Here is a 16,959-nt window from a genome sequence, read left to right as displayed (position 1 = left end):
TCACTGACTCGATGGACCTGAATTTGAGTAAACTCCAGGAGATGGTGATGGACAGGGAGGCCTGGCGTGCTGTGATTCATGGGGTCGCAAAGAGTCGGACACGACTGAGCAACTGATCTGATCTGAACTGAATGGGACTTTGTGAACATATGTAGTAGGACTTTTTCCTCCACTTCCCTGTTAACCATAGAGTTTTAAAGAAATGTTTAACTTTGTAAGTTGAATCTTTAAAGCTATTCTGTTTGGTTTTCTTGCAAATCATATTGATGTCATTTGTAGGAAAAGGGTAATAGAACATATGTTGCTATCTTGGTATTTCATCTGTTGGCCAGCCTTTGAACAGCTGTTGTCTTAAAAAGTTTATTTTATTCTTAAAGTTGAAAAGTATGTTTGCTTTCATTCTGCCATAATATATTTTAATTTTGGAAATCTTTATTGCAGACTTTAATATTAAGAGGTTCAGGATTCCCATTAACTAATATTCTGTGCTAGATGATCTGTTTTTATATGCTAAAGAAATGATACTTGATAAATGCTCCTATTTAATTTATTTCCATAAATATTTATGTACCTTAGCAGTCATTTCTGTCTCTTATTACAAATGTTTATTATAAATAGCTCTTTTCTCTTTCTACAGGACAATCCTTCATATACAGACTGCGTCACTTGGACTCTTCTATTTTTATTCTATTCAACCAGCTTAGCAGGGTTTCAAGAACAGTATTTATAAATTTCCAGGTATGAAAAATTTTAATTGTTGATACTAACTGAAATATATAGATAAAAAGAGTTTTTCAATTATAGATTTTATATATCAGAATAAGTAATTTTATTGCTTGAAAATTCACTATATAAAACATTCAACATTCTGATCTTGGCCAGGTCTTCCTGCTCACTTATGGCTAAATTTTCAATTCATTGCCCATCTTGTGTATATATATCTCTACCACTGTGCCTTTAAAAAAAATTATTTATTTATTTGGCTGTGTTGAGTCTTAGTTGTGGCACGTTGATTCTCTAGTTGTGGCCCATGCGCTCCAGAGTTCACGGGCTCAGTAATTGCAGTTCATGTGGGATCTTAGTTCCCCAATCAGGGGTCAAATCGAAGTCCCCTGCATTGCAAGGTGGATTCTTAACTGCTGGACTGCCAGGGGAATCCCTCTTCCATTTGGCTTTAATCAAAGACTCATATTACATAAGAGTTAGAGATTATCTTGGAGAAGGCAATGGCAACCCACTCCAGTACTCTTGCCTGGAAAATCCCATGGACGGAGGAGCCTGGTAGGCTGCAGTCCATGGGGTCGCGAAGAGTCGGACACGACTGAGCGACTTCACTTTCACTTTTCACTTTCATGCACTGGAGAAGGAAATGGCAACCCACTCCAGTGTTCTTGCCTGGAGAATCCCAGGGACGGCAGAGCCTGGTGGGCTGCCATCTATGGGGTCGCACAGAGTCAGACACGACTGAAGTGACTTAGCAGCAGCAGCAGAGATTATCTAGACCAATCCCCTCAATTTTCAGAGAAGGAAATGAAACCTAGAAAGGTGAAGTTGCTTGTCCCTGTACATATAGCTAATTTAGTGGCAGAACTAGTGGCAGAACTCTGATCTCCCGCTCTCCCAAGAAAGCAGTGAAGGACTATAGCTCATCAGTGACATCCTGCAGCTTTGAAGTCACTTTCTGAATTAATACCCTCCCCACTTTTTTTTCCTCTAGGCTTCACTGCAACTTTTGGGATTTTAGTTCCCTGACCAGAGATTGAACCCCCAGCCCTCAGCAGTGAAAGCTTAGAGTCCTAACCACTGGACCACCAGCAGATTCCCTGGGTTAATACTCTTTTCTGTAAAATGGAGCTAACAATGCTGTCTACCTTCTAGGTCGCTGTGTGTCAGGATTCAGGAGATAGAGCACATTGCTACTATTATTACTGCTGTGCCCCTTCCATTTCTCAATGTGTAGACTGCTTCACTGCTTCTTAAAGCTCCTCACCCTCGGTGTACCTGTCACATGCTCTCCTGATTCTTCTTATATTTCTCTGTAACTCTGCCTTCTCTTCCCCATTCTGCTCCACAATCAGGGTGGTCCTCCAGCTTCTCCCCGCTGCCCATATTTCCTCTGAGCCTCTTCTCTATTTGCAGATCTCTCCCACATCACCACCTTCAAGTCTGATGTCCCCTCTGAACTTCAAACTAGGATTTCCAGTAGCCCTCTGGCCACAGCTACCTGATTTCCCACTCACATCAGACAGCATGTACTTAAAATCTAAGTCATTGCTTTTTCCCTAACTTGGCTTTCTAATTTCTGTTAGTGATACTGCTAAACACCAAATCACTGGGTTCTCTTTCTTTCTCTCTAGCCTTCCACAGCCAATTACAAATCATGGTACACTTTGGTACAATTAGGCAAGTTGAATAAGAGTTATAAGAGCTCTGGAGACTGCAGTGGGGCTCTCTGAACATAAGCAGTAGAATTTTTCAATCAGCCATCAAGACCCAAGGATTTATATTCCATTTAGGTCATTTGTATCTTTTCCTTCCTTCCCGTTCCTGCCATCATCACTGTGTTTAGACCAGTAAGCAGATGGACAATTGCAATAGTATAGCTCTTTGTTCACCTAGCACTCGCTTGGTTTGTTCTCTCTTTCTTCCAAGAAATATAACTTCCTGACGTTTCATAATGGAATGTGAGCTTGTCATTTGTTCATGTGGCACATGAATCTTGATATAAGTAGACACAGAATATATTATTACTCTGTGAGCTCCCAAGATATGTTAATCATGAATTACAACCTAGATCTGGATAAATGTGAGACTGATAGTTAATATTTCACCCACTTGTTTGACACACTTAAAAATTTTTTTAATATATATTCATATAATTCCAAACTCAGAATGTTAAAAAAGTATACCATATAACGTCTCCCCTCCATCTTTGCCTCTATCTCCCAGATCCCAGCTTGCCTCCAGTTAGCAACCACTGTCCTGGTTTTCCGGAGTTTCCACTTTTTTCCCTTATATTTTTTGCATGTGTTCTTTGCTTTTTAAAAAGACTTAACTATGTGTATCATGTGTCATATTGGTATCTTAGCCGTCTGTCCATATGACTTTCCTCCCCTACCGATGGACACTTTTCTAACCTTTTGCTATTGTAGACAGTGCTGCAGTGAATAACTGTGTACATGTGTCCCATCGATCGTGTACCAGTGTACTAGTGCTAATGCTCAGCTGCTCAGTCGTGTCCGCCTCTTTGCGACCCCATGGGCTGTAGCCCGCCAGGTTCCTCTGTCAATGGAATTTCCCAAGCAACAACACTGGACTGGATTGCCATTTCTTCTTCCAGCGAATCTTCCTGACCCAGGGATTAAGCCCATATCTCTTGTATCTCCTGCATTGGCAGGCGAATTCTTTACTACTTTGCCACCTGGGAAGCCCCATGTACTAGTATGCCTGTAGGATAAATTCCCAGGAGTGAAGCTGCTTGGTCAGAGAATATATGCATTCATCATTTTGAGAACTGTTGGCCAAATTGCCTTCCATGGAATGACACCAATTTATATTCCTACCAGTCAAGATTGAAAGTGCTTACTTTCCCACAGTCTTATCAATACTATCAAATGTTTGGATTTTGTGGCTCATTTGAGAAAGGAAAACTGAAACATCAATATAGTTTTAATTTACATTTATATTTTTATGACTGAAGTTGAACATCCCTTCATATGATATTTGTATTTCTTTTTCTGTGAACTGTTCTTTATCTTATTTTTTCTTAGGTAATCATTCTCTAGCAAATTTCTTAGAAGCTTAGTGTATATTATGGAGATTGCCATTTCTCTAAAGATGTTTTTGCCATGTTGTCATCTGTCTTTTCCTTTTTTGTGGTATATTTTGTCGTACAGAATTTTGTTTTATCTTTATGTCGTCACATGTATCAGTCATTTATGGCTTTTGTATTTTGAGTCATGGTTATAAAGGCCTTTCCCAATTTGAGTTTATAAACCTTCTATATATTTTCTTAGCACTTTTATGGACTTATTTTCACACCTAGGTCTTTGATCCATATGGCATTTATCGTGGTATGAGATGGGGGTATAAATCCAGCTTATTTTTTTTTCCAGAAGGCTAAAAATTGTCCCAGTGCCACTTAGTAAATTGCTCATCTTTTTACCACAGGTTCATCATATATTAAATTCCCACATATATTGGGGTGCTTTTCTGGATTTCCTAGTATACTCCACTGGTCTGTCTGTGTCTTTATCATCAGCATCACATCACAGTTTTAATTATTGATGAAGTATGTAATATAACTGAATGTCTGTTGGTGCTAATTCCGTCTCTTCATTCTTTTTCAAAATTTAACTGGCTGTTGTATATTTATTTTTCCATAAAACTTTAGCATCAACTTGTATTGATCTTAAAATGACCTACTGGTATTTTTATTATGATCATGTTATATTATAAAATGACTTAGGAAGAATTGACATCTTAATATGTTGAACATTCCTGTTCAAAGAATTTGATTTTCTGTAGTCTTCTCTTGTGTTCTTAGGTTTTTTTTATAAGTCTCATGCATTTCTTGTTAAATTTATTCCTCCGTGTTTTGTATTTTTAATGCTGTTGAAAACGGGAGTCCTTTATTTCATTATATTTCTTACCTGGTATTTTTTTTTTTTTGCATACACACACACACACACACACACATATATAAATTAATGAGTTAATGATTTCTAATATGCATTTCATAATCTCCTACCCCCGTTAATACTCTTTTTGTTTGTGGTAATTTTACAGTTGATTCTCTATCATTTTCCAGGTATACAGTCATATCCACAAACAGTGGTAATTTCACCTCCTACTTTCTAGTTCTCCTTTCTCTAGTTTCTTTCTCAAGTCCTATTGCATTGGCTAATGTCCCCAGAACAATGTTAAATAATATGTAGTGGGAATAGATGGCATCCTTGTTCTGTTGCTGACTTTACTGGATAACTTCTATTAAATGCTAGGTTTGGGGCTAAAATAGATATATTTTTATCAGGAACAAACTTTTAATAGATTATAGATCAGACTCTGTGCCATAAAATGGAGATTAAAAAAATAAAATGACTATAACTATACCTGCCTTCAAAGAGTTTGTAGGAAAAGATAGGTACAAAAATTAGTGTGAAAGGTGTCACAGTAAAATTATGTATAGTTCACAACAGGGACACACAAAAAAGGTGATATTCAATCAGCTTGAATCCCATGTCAAGAGAAAATTCTAAAGAACAATGTACTCAAAGCATATTGGCTTAGTTTGCCTTTGAAATGTTTTCATTGAATTAATTATAGAATGTCCTTGACTTTAAAGTCAGGATATAGGGAAAGTCATGTAAATAATCTCTGTTATTCCTGCCCTGCAAATAGGTTCATTATTACCATTTTTCTAGATTATATATATATACATTAATATACAATATTTGTTTTTTTCTTTTTGACTTCACTCAGTATAACAGGCTCTAGATTAATCCACCTCACTAGAACTGACTCAAATTTGTTCCTTTTTATGGCTGAGTTGGAGAAGGCAATGGCACCCCAATCCAGTACTCTTACCTGGAAACTCCCATGGATGGAGGAGCCTGGTAGGCTGCAGTCCATGGGGTCGCGAAAAGTCAGACATGACTGAGCGACTTCACTTTCACTTTTCACTTTCATGCACTGGAGAAGGAAATGGCAACCCACTCCAGTGTTCTTGCCCGGAGAATCCCAGGGACAGAGGAGCCTGGTGGGCTGCCGTCTATGGGGTCGCACAGAGTCAGACACGACTGAAGCAACTTAGCAGCAGCAGCAGCAGCATGGCTGAGTAATATTCCATTGTATGTGTGCAGGGCAGTAATAAAGACATATAGATACAGCAGGGGATGGAAAGGGTGGGACAAATTGAGACAGTAACATTGAAACATATACATTATGGTATGTAAAGTAGCAGGAAGTTGCTATATAACACAGGGAGCTCATGACAGCCTAGAAGGGTGGAATGAGGTGAGGGGTGGAAGGGAGGTTCGAGAGGGAGGGGATATATGTATACTTCTGGATGATTCACATCATTGTACAGCAGAAACCAACTCAACATTGGAAAGCAGTTATCTTCCAATTAAAAGTAAATTTAAAAAAAAAAGAACCTTGTTAGTTCAGTAAGGACATTAGTGAAGATATTTATTGAATGTCTCAAACATTAAATCAAGGCTGGGCTTCCCTGGTGGCTTAGTTGGTAAAGAATCCATCTGCAATGCAGGAGACCCAGGTTCAATCCTTGGGTGGGGAAGATCCTCTGGAGAAGGAAATGGCTATCCACTCTAGTATTCTTGGCTGGAAAATCCCATGGGCAGGGGAGCCTGGCTGACTACAGTCCATGCGTTGCAAAGAGTCAGACACAACTGAGCGACTAAACCACCACCACCATACACATAGACATGGTCTCTCCTCGTGTGATTATTACAGTGTAGCAGGGAAGCACACACCCAAGCAGGCAAATAAAATGCATTCCAGCAATTGCCATGGCATACATGTATACAGTGCAATGGGTCCTGGAAGAAATAGCAATTAGCATGAACCCAGGAAAGTCAGGGAAAGCTTCCCAAGTGATGCTGTGTTTGAGCTGACTCTGAAGGAAGAGTACGAGCTTCTCAGACTGAGAAGGGTGGTTTTAATTGTAGCAGAGGAACAATATATAAAAAGCTTGGCAGCATGAAGGGTATAATGTACCTGGGAATGGCATAGATCTTAAGAGTGGGAGGTAGGTAGCTGGAAGATGAGCATACAGAGGTTGGCAGAAGTTGGGTCCCAAGGGGTATTAAATCCATTTGTAGAAATATGGACTTTATCAAGTCCATATTTATCAAGGAGGCAGGAAGGAGCACTAAAGAATTTTAAACAGGAGAATCTGGAAAGATCACATACTTCAGGACGGATTGAAGGGTAAAAGATAAAAGGCAAGGAGACAGGAAGTTTATTGTATTGGTCCGAATATTCTCTATAATGACATTTAATGCCCTCAGAAGAATTCACATACAGATTCCTCCTAGAAGTTAGCGCCAGAAAAATGCTCATTTCATAGTGGGCAAATGTTGTGAGCATTATATAAATTGTTTTTATTTCTCTGTTTTGTTTTGGTTCTTGCCTTGGATTACAGTACAAATGGTGCTCAGTGTAAACCTACAGAAACCGTCTCATCTCCCTTTAAAAATTCTAATTTCTAATTTCTATTGTAAAATATGTTTCATATATATGTATTTAAAACTACTTTAAAAAGGATGTGTGATCATTTTGGAAAATATACACAAATGTAATGAAAAAATATAAATTCCTGACATCATCTAGTGCCACCGCTCACCAGCTGTTTCCATCCTAAATCAATGACATTCTACCTCTATCTCAACTGCAAATAGAACTCTTTACTTTGCAAGGGGGCAAATTCTGTGTTGAGCAGCTTAACCTGGTATTACTCAAAATAGTTTTTTGGTTTTTTTACCAAAACATTAAGATATACTACATTTTACATCTTGACCAGGACTTACCTGGTAACTCAGCTGGTAAAGAATCAGCCTGTAATGCAGAACACCTGGGTTTGATCCCTGGGTTGGGAAGATCCCCTGGAGGAGGGCATGGCAACTCACTCCAGTATTTTTGCCTGGAGAATCCCCATGGACAGAGGAGACTGGCAGGCTACAGTCCATGGGATCCCAAAGAGTTGGACACGATTGAGCGACTAAACACAGCACATCTTGACCTATACACACCTAGGATTCTGTATATTAATCTCTCCCTATCTGAAACAGAAAAATCAGGTAAGAATTCTTGCTACTTGCAATAAGCTCTAATATTTTAAATTCTATTTTGTGTTCTTTAAAATCCTGCTTGTACCCACTAAATTGATTTCACAGCCCACTAATGGACCGAGATAAGCAGTAAAATAACCACCGACTTAAAACTTTCCAAACCTTAGTTTGCTTGCATATAAATATGAAGGCACTAGATCAAGACATCTGAGTTCAAAAAATCCCATCAAGTTCTCATTTTTAAGAAACTGTTCTTCATGTTGAGTTAACATCTGCCTCCTTTGAGTCCTATCCATTGGTCCATTTTGCTTTTCAGAACCACACCGAAACATTTAGTCAACAAATATGACTGAGCACCTGTGTGCCAGACATGCTCTGTGCTAGGGGTGCTGAACAGTCAGCCCTTGTGGAACTTAAGGTTCTAGTGATCAGTCCAGAGGACTCGTCTACCGGAGCTGCTGGAATAATAATTCTGCTTCCTCTTCCACGTAATTGTTCTTCAATATTGGAAGACAACTATCATGTTTCCTTTTAATCTTTTCTCCTAGTTTCTAAACTGACATAGTTTCTATTGACAACAGCTGTTGAGTCATAGTGATCAACTGAAACTTCCCATACTAAAGATGGACTTGCCAAGGTAACCCCTAATAGTGATATTGAAGCAAAGATTTGTTTAAAGTTGGGGAACAAGTTATGTGAAGATCTGGGTGAGGAGGGTTCCTGACACAGGGGCTATCAGGAGTGCATTGGCACGTTGGGAAACATCAAGACCATTGAGGCTAGAGCTAGGGGCAGGTAGGGGATGGAAGGAAAGGTCTTGCAGTCCTTTTAGATGAGGGTAATGATTTTGGAATTCTTTCTGAAAAGAAAACCTCTGGAAGTTTTGAGAAGAGGAATGAGATGAAATGACTTGTATTTTAGCAGATCCCTCTGGTAAGAGCAGAGCCAGAAAGAAAGCCAAGGCATTAGTCTGTTTATTCAAGTGTTCTTTTATGATCCTCCTTATAGAGTTTTATCACATGCTTCTTAAACTTCCTGCATATTTCTTAAGATATTTAATTTTAACAATTTTGCGAGAACCTTTCATTGCATTGGATAGCTAGCTACTCATTTTTGTGTGTTCACTTTGTGTGTTTTATAACTGGATATCTTCGTATATTCTCTTGTTTCTAGGAGTGTTTTTTTTTTTTTTTTTTACTTTATTAAGGTATAATTTACGTACAATAAGAGGTACAGTGTTTTAAGTGTACAAGTTCAATGGGTTTTGATATGTATTCATGTGTAACAATCACCAAAAATAAGATAGAACATTTCTATCACCCAGAATTTCCCTCTTATTCCCCCCGCCCCCACCCAATGCCTTTTATCAGTCTCCTTTCTGTCACTCTACATTAGTCTTGCCCATTTCCAGAATTTCATGTGACTGGAATCACACACTATTGACTCTTTTTTATCTAGCTTTTTTTGTTGAGGCTAATGCTTTTGATATTCATTCATGTCATTTTGTGTATCAGAGGTTTGTTCTTTTCTGTTGCTCACTGCTCTTCTTTGGTATGGATGTACCACAATTTATCCATTCACCAGTTGATGGACATTTCTTTCTAGATGAGGATGAATGTGAATGAAGCAGCTCTAATTTCTTGTACAAACCTCTTTGTAGACATATATTTTCATTTCTCTAGGGTAAATACTTAGGAATGGAATTCTTGGGTCCTGGAGTAGGTTTAACTTTACTGGAACTGCTAAACAATTTTCCAAAGTAATTGTATCATTTTACATTCCCACCAACGGTGTGTGAGATCCAGTTTCTCCACATCCTTGTCAACACTTGGTACTATCAGCCTTTTTAGTTTTAGCCATTACAGTGGGTGTGTAATGACATTTCATTTTTCATTGTGTGTTTCCCTAATGGTTAATGATATTGAACATTTTTTTATGAGCTAATTTGTGTGTCTTTTAGTGAAATATCAGTTCAAATCATTTGCCAATGAGTTGTTTGTCCTCTTAGTGAGTTTTTGAAGTCTTTATCTATTCTAGATACAAGTCTTTAAAAATATTTATTTATTTATTTATGGCTATGCTGGATCTTCGTTGCTGTGTGAGGACTTTCTCTAGTTGCGGAGGGTAGGGGCCACTCTCTAGTTGCAGTGTGTGGGCTTCTCATTGTGGTGGTTTCTCTTGTTGTGGAGCATGAGCTTTAGGGTGCGTGGGCTTCAGTAGCCGCTGCACGTGGGCTCAGTAGTTGCGGCTCGCAGGCTCCAGAGCACAGGCTCAGTAGTTGTGGCTCATGGGCTTAGTTGCCCTGAGGCATCTGGGATCTTCCTGGGCCAGAGATCAAACCCACATCCCATGCATTAACAGGCAGATTCTTAACCACTGGACCACCAGGGAAGTCCTGTCTTTCATTTTACATTGGACTGATCCTGACATGTCCCAGATCATTTGACCTCTGAAAATGTCAATGAGGAGGCAAAACTCTCAGTCTTCACGGTGTTTGTCTCCTACCTTCTAGCATACATTTTTCTTACTAAGGTATCTAAGATACTTGCTACTTTCTTCTCAGTATGTCCAATCAGCATTGTAATATCGATGTAGTGAACTGTTGTCACTGATAGGTGAAAACAAACTGCTGCTAATCCATATAGAGACAAAACATCTCTCAAGTCAATGGCTGTATTCCAAGGGCCTGGTACCATGTTGATTTGCTTCAATAGAAAGATCACATCTGGAACAACAGCTACAATCAGAATTACCCAGTGACTAAGCATAATGCTTAGTCACTGGGTAATTCTGATTGTACTAATCCCATTCCAGTACTCTTGCCTGGAAAATCCCGTGGATGGAGGAGCCTGGTAGGCTGCAATCCATGGGGTCGCTGAGGGTCAGACACGACTAAGCAACTTCACTTTCACTTTTCACTTTCATGCATTGGAGAAGGAAATGGCAACCCATTCCAGTGTTCTTGCCTAGAGAATCCCAGGGACAGGGGAGCCTGGTGGGCTGCCGTGTACGGGGTCACACAGAGTCGGACACGACTGAAGTGACTTAGCAGTAGCAACAGTAAGCATACTAATGGAGAAGGAGATGGCAACCCATTCTAGTATTCTTGCCCAGAAAATTCCATGGACAGAGGAGCCTGGTGGGCTACAGTTCATGGGGTCACAAAGAATCAGACATGACTGAATGATGAACAAGCATACTAAAATCTACAGTCAGTGCCCAAGACCTGTCCACCTTCTGCAGAGGCCAGAGAGGCAGATTAAATGCAGAAGTGATAGGAATCACTACCCTAACATCTTTGAAGCCTTTGATGGTGACACTAATCTCTGTATATTTCCAAGGGATTTCGTGTTGGTTTTGGTTTATGCTGGTAGGAAAGGAAAGTTAAGAATTTCTATTTGTTCCAAAGTCTCCGAGTCATGTCCAACTCTTTGCGACCCCAGGGACTCTAGCCCCCCCAGGCTTCTCTGTCCATGGAATTCTCCAGGCAAGAATACTGGAGTGGGTAGCCATTCCCTTCTCCAGGAGATCTTCCCAACCGAGGGATTGAACCCTGGTCTCCCACATTGCAAGCGGATTCTTTACTGTCTGAGCCACCAGGGAAGCCCAAGAATACTGGAATGGGTAGACTATTCCTTCTCCAGCGAATCTTCCCAACCCAGGAGTCGAACTGGGATTTCCTGCATTGCAGGTGGATTCTTTACCAGCTGAGTTACCAGGGAAGCCCCTTATCATAATAGCTCCCATACCATGATCAGCGAGCTACAGTGGGGTTTTTGCCAGTTGCTAAGTAGGGTTTTTGGAAATGTATTTCAGAAATAGGAAAAATAACCATAGGGTGAGATAGACACAGGCCAGAACTCCATTAACATTGCCTCAATAAATGCCTACTTTGATTGGTGGATCACAGTGTCGTTTTGGGTACCCTGAGATTAACACACATTCAGAACCAGTATCTCTCAGTCCCTAAAAAATCTAGATAGTTCCTTTCTCCTAGTGTCCAGTCATCCTAGTAAATGGCTTCACTTACGTTCATTTAGTAATGACCTACTAGGACATTATTTCAGGTCCCTTGAGGAAGACTCAGAGGAGATTTTTAATATGTACTTGTGGGAATGTAGTGTCCTTCTTCAATCAAATGTTCTATAAATCCAGTTCTGTAAAGCAGCTTAGGTCTGAGTTATCGATGGCAGGCTATCATACTCCAATATGACAAACCAAATCAGATTCCTAAAAACAAAAAACAAAAAACAAATCAGATTCCTGCTCAGTAGACCTAGTTTCTGTTTGGTGGCTGGTTGGTTTTTTGTTATATAGACCAAGTTAATACTTGAGTAAGCTGTTTGTTTAGACAGTTCCCAGAGACAGCAAGATCAGTTAGCCATCACCAAAGATCGATCCCTGCTGTTGTTGTTTAGTCACTAAGTCACGTCTGACTCTTTGTGACCCCATGGACTGCAGCATGCGAGGCTTCTCTGTCCTCCACTATCTCTCAGAGTTTGCTCAGATTTATGTCCATTGAGTCAGTGATACTATCTAACCATCTCATCCTCTTCCAGTCCCTTCTTCTTTTGCCTTCAGTCTTTCCCAGCTAGAAGGCCTTTTCCAATGAGTCGGCTCTTTGCATCAGGTGGCCAAAGTATTGGAGCTTCAGCTTTAGCACCAGTCCTTCCAATGAATATTCAGGGTTGATTTTCTTTAGGATTGACTGGTTTGATCTCCTTGCTATCCAAGGAACTCTCAAGAGTCTTCTCCAGCACCACAGTTTGAAAGCATCAGTTCTTCAGTGCTCAGCTTTCTTTATGGTCCAACTTTCACATCCATACATGACTACTGGAAAAACCATGGCTTTGATTATGTGGATCTTTATCAGCAGAGTGATGTCTCTGCTTTTTAATACGATGTTCCAGCTTTTCTTATCATAGCTTTCGTTCCAAGGAGCAAGCGTCTTTTAATTTCATGGCTGCAGTCACCACCCACAGTGATTTTGGAACCCAAGAAAATAAAATCTGCTACTATTTCCACTTTTTCCCTTTCTATTTGCCATGAAGTAATGGGACTGGATGCCATGATCTTAGTTTTTTTTAATCTTGAGTTTCAAGCCAGCTTTTTCATTCTCATCTTTCACGCTCATCAAGAGTCTCTTTAGTTTCTCTTCACTTTCTGCCCAGTATTCTTGCCAGGAGAATTCCTTGGACAGAGGAAGCTGGTGGGCCACAGTCCATGGGGTTGCAAAGAATCGGACATGACTGAGCGACTACACTTTCACTTTTTCACTTTCTGCCATTAGAGTGATATCATCTGCCTATCTGAGGTTGTTGATATTTCTCCTGGCTTGACTCCAGGAGAGTCTTGACTCATCCAGCCTGGCATTTCACATGATGTACTCTGTATATAAGTTAAATAAGCCAGGGTGACAATATATAGCCTTGATGTACTCTTTTCACACACAAAGGCTTTAGTGTAGTAGTGAAGCAAAAGTAGGTGTTTTTTTGGAACTCTTTTGCTTTCTCCATGATCCAATGAATGTTGGCAGTTTGATCCCTGCTGTATACTATGGTAATCATATGCACATCGTCACCAGCATTTAACCACTGTCACCTGGCCTTTGCCACTCTGGGATCTTATCGTCCCATTTCAGTGAGGACTTTTTCTCCTGTCATCCCCATCCTACAGATGATAACCTCCATATCTAAGTGAAGGAAGTGTCTTCTGGACATTTGGGTTTCTTCCTCTACATTCCAGAATTTTTGGCATCTCAACTTCATTGAATATAGTTCACTCTTGAGTTCAAGTTGTGGTCAGCCAGTGAAACATTTTCAGAGACATTCCTAAGTGCTTTAACTCACTAACAACTCTTCCTGCATGATAATTTTACATTATCCTCCCTGGGAAATACTGAGATCTGACTCTGGCCATGGTCTGGTGGTAGTGCGAAGTGGGGAGGTGTGTCTGGAGGAAAATTGGCATCTCCTTGCAAAGTAGTTGCCTCAGGTGAGTTTCTTCTGTCTTCAGGAAAAGGAAGGCTGGTCTCCTCAGACTAAGAAGGACAGGCAGCTTCCTTGGTGAGGGAGGCTCTTGGAAATTTAGAGGTTCAAGGTTCTCAGAATCTATTCAGATGTTCCCATTCCACATCTTAGGTTCTCCCTCACCATCAGTGCCTGTCGCATCAGAGACTTGGTCAGGATGTTAAAAAAACCCGTGTTGTTATTTTGCAACCTACACATTTGGGGTCTAATTTTCAGCTATATGAGCCATGTGATTTCACAGAGAGCTTCGTTTAGGGTCATCATCAAAGTTCTCTGATTCTCTGATGGTGACTTGAGTTTAAAGACTGGAACTTATCATTTCCTCTCTCTGAGTGCTTCAATACAGTCAGAAACAGATGGTCTCCCAAGTCCTTGTAGTCATCATTACTATCATGATGGTCAAATGCAGCAGCCACTTGGTCTCCCAAAGCATTGCCTTTGATAGGACTTCATCCTAAGCAAACATGAGTGATGAGGTAGGTAATCATAATGCCACTACATTTCCATTTTCCATTGACAGTAAGCCCATCACTCTGTTCAAGCTCAAACAGTCAGCAAACCAATCCCCAAATCATATTTTGGAGGGTCTATTTCCTGGGACCTTTTGTGTTGTTAAGATTGTATAGTAAGAGTCCTATCCAGAAAATGGAAGTCATTCCAGATATTCCAAACAGAGATAATATACTACAGGAAATTGCAAGGGTGTGGGAAGGTCTGGAAGAGCACAAATCAGGATGGGGACTGGAGGAACAAAAAAGAAGAAGGAGATGATACTCAGAGACCACAAGGGCTTGAGCGTTCACAAGCCCTTAAAGCGCAACCCACAAGCGTGTGCTGCCTGCTGCCCTTCTGGAGACACAGTCAGTCTTGGATCTGCTGAAGAGTTGCCACCTCAGTCAGAACTTGAATCACCAAAAAGATTCTGTATCTGCCTCAGCTGCTGTCCAGAATCATCCCATCGTGCTACTATTACAACTGTGAGAGCTAGAAGCTGGAAATTTCTCTCTTCCTCCGGTCTTCTGTTTCCATTCTGACCCATTTAGCACAGCTTACAGGAAATTAACTGATGAGAGATCCTGGGTCATGAGATTTCAGACTCTCGGCCCCAGACTCTACTTATCAGAACATAGCGAATACAAAAGGGCAGTTGTTTGACTTAAATAGGTATGCAATAGATAAAAATGATCAGTTCAGTTCAGTTCAGTCCAGTCGCTCAGTCGTGTTTGACTCTTTGCGACCACATGAACTGCAGCATGCCAGGCCTCCCTGTCCATCACCAACTCCCAGAGTCCACCCAAACCCATGTCCATTGAGTCGGTGATGCCATCCAACCATCTCATCCTCTGTCGTCCCCTTCTCCTCCTGCCTTCAATCTTTCCCAGCATCAGGGTCTTTTCAAATGAGTTAGCTCTTCGCAAGCAGGTGGCCAAAGTATTGGAGTTTCAGCTTCAACATCAGTCCTTCCAGTGAACACCCAGGACTGATCTCCTTTAGGATGGACTGGTTGGATCTCCTTGCAGTCCAAGGGACTCTCAAGAGTCTTCTCCAACACCACAGTTCAAAAACATCAATTCTTCAGTGCTCAGCTTTCTTTATGGTCCAACTCTTACATCCATACATGACCACTGGAAAAACCATAGCTTTGACTAGACGGACCTTTGTTGACAAAGTAATGTCTCTGCTTTTTAATATGCTGTCTAGGTTGGTCATAACTTTCCTTCCAAGGAGTAAGCATCTTTTAATTTCATGGCTGCAATCACCATCTGCAGTGATTTTGGAGCCCAGAAAAATAAAGTCAGCCACTTTTTCCCCATCTATTTGCCATGAAGTGATGGGACTGGATGCCATGACCTTAGTTTTCTGAATGTTGAGCTTTAAGCCAACTTTTTCACTCTCCTCTTTCACTTTCATCAAGAGGTTCTTTAGTTTTTCTTCACTTTCTGCCATAAGGGTGGTGTCATCTGCATATCTGAGGTTATTGATACTTCTCCCAGCAATCTTGATCTTTATTCCAGCTTGTGCTTCATCCAGCCCAGCATTTCTCACGATGTACTCTGCATATAAGTTAAATAAGCAGGGTGACAATATACAGCCTTGACATACTCCTTTTCCTATTTGGACCCAGTCTGTTGTTCCATGTCCAGTTCTAACTGTTGCTTCCCGACCTGCATACAGGTTTCTCAAGAGGCAGGTCAGGTGGTCTGGTATTCCCATCTCTTTCAGAATTTTCCACAGTTTATTGTGATCCATACAGTCAAAGGCTTTGGCATAGTAGGTTCAAGCTGGTTTTAGAAAAGGCAGAGGAACCAGAGATCAAATTGCCAGCATCCACTGGATCATCGAAAAAATGATCAGTACAGAAACCAAAATCTGTTGCCTTAGTTACGAAAGCCTGGCAAGAGCAAAGAACAAACTTACTCAACCCTAGATGGGTAGGTTAAGGAAAAACAGCAATTTCTCCTGCTTGTCAGATGCTATAGTCTAGCAATGCAACAGTTTCACCAATACAAATCCAGTGAATATTTATTATCTACTATGGGTTAAGCTCAGTTTATCTTGTGATACTTTAATCTTGTGATTTGAGTGAAAAGTATAAATCAGAGTAGATTAAAAATCAGATAAACCTTTTTATATTTAATGACTGTAATTCTACTGTATTACCCCATCCTCATCATTTTCACAAATAGTGACGTTTACTTAGAGACCAAAGGCATCTGTAATGAGTTCCCATACTACTCCCTTCTCAGGGAGTACACTTTGTCTGTACACTTTGTCACTGTCTCTTCCTATTGCAAAGAGGGTATCCACTCCTCCCATCCCTCACTAATCCTTTCTAATAGTAACCATTTTAATGTGTTCTCAATCTCTTCCTGTTTCATCTGGAAGTTTATTTCTTCAGTTATCTTTTTTTTTTTCTTTACAAAATATTCAAATTCTTCTTCAGCCTTGACCCCATTTTCCCTTACTATCACTTCCTCCCTTATTCTCTTTCCCTTTACAGCAAAACTCTGAAAAGAGTTGTGTGTGTTTCTTTCTCTCATCCTATTCTCCCTTAAACGCACCCTAACACACACATACACACACTCTCCACTGATAAATCCAGTGGTCAACCCTTCGTC

The 16,959-nt window shown here is 40.3% G+C and overlaps 1 protein-coding gene across 2 annotated transcripts in view; it reads left to right on the top strand.

The window, feature by feature from the left end:
• The window catches only part of ZBTB8A (zinc finger and BTB domain containing 8A), a 58,830-nt gene that overhangs the window by 15,117 nt on the left and 26,754 nt on the right, over positions 1-16,959 (top strand). The window contains exon 2 of one of the 2 annotated variants that reach the window (XM_006054645.4): positions 638-738. The gene's annotated coding sequence lies outside the window, so the exon portion shown is untranslated. Of the gene's footprint in view, positions 1-637; positions 739-7,274; positions 7,821-16,959 lie in introns of those variants that run through there. The other variant, XM_044937975.2, reaches the window with a different exon arrangement.

The sequence above is a fragment of the Bubalus bubalis genome, chromosome 2 (assembly GCF_019923935.1).
Source record: "Bubalus bubalis isolate 160015118507 breed Murrah chromosome 2, NDDB_SH_1, whole genome shotgun sequence".
NCBI classification, from domain to species: Eukaryota; Metazoa; Chordata; class Mammalia; order Artiodactyla; family Bovidae; genus Bubalus; species Bubalus bubalis.
Note: the sequence above shows the minus strand (reverse complement) of the source record. Positions and strands in the feature narration are given on the sequence as shown.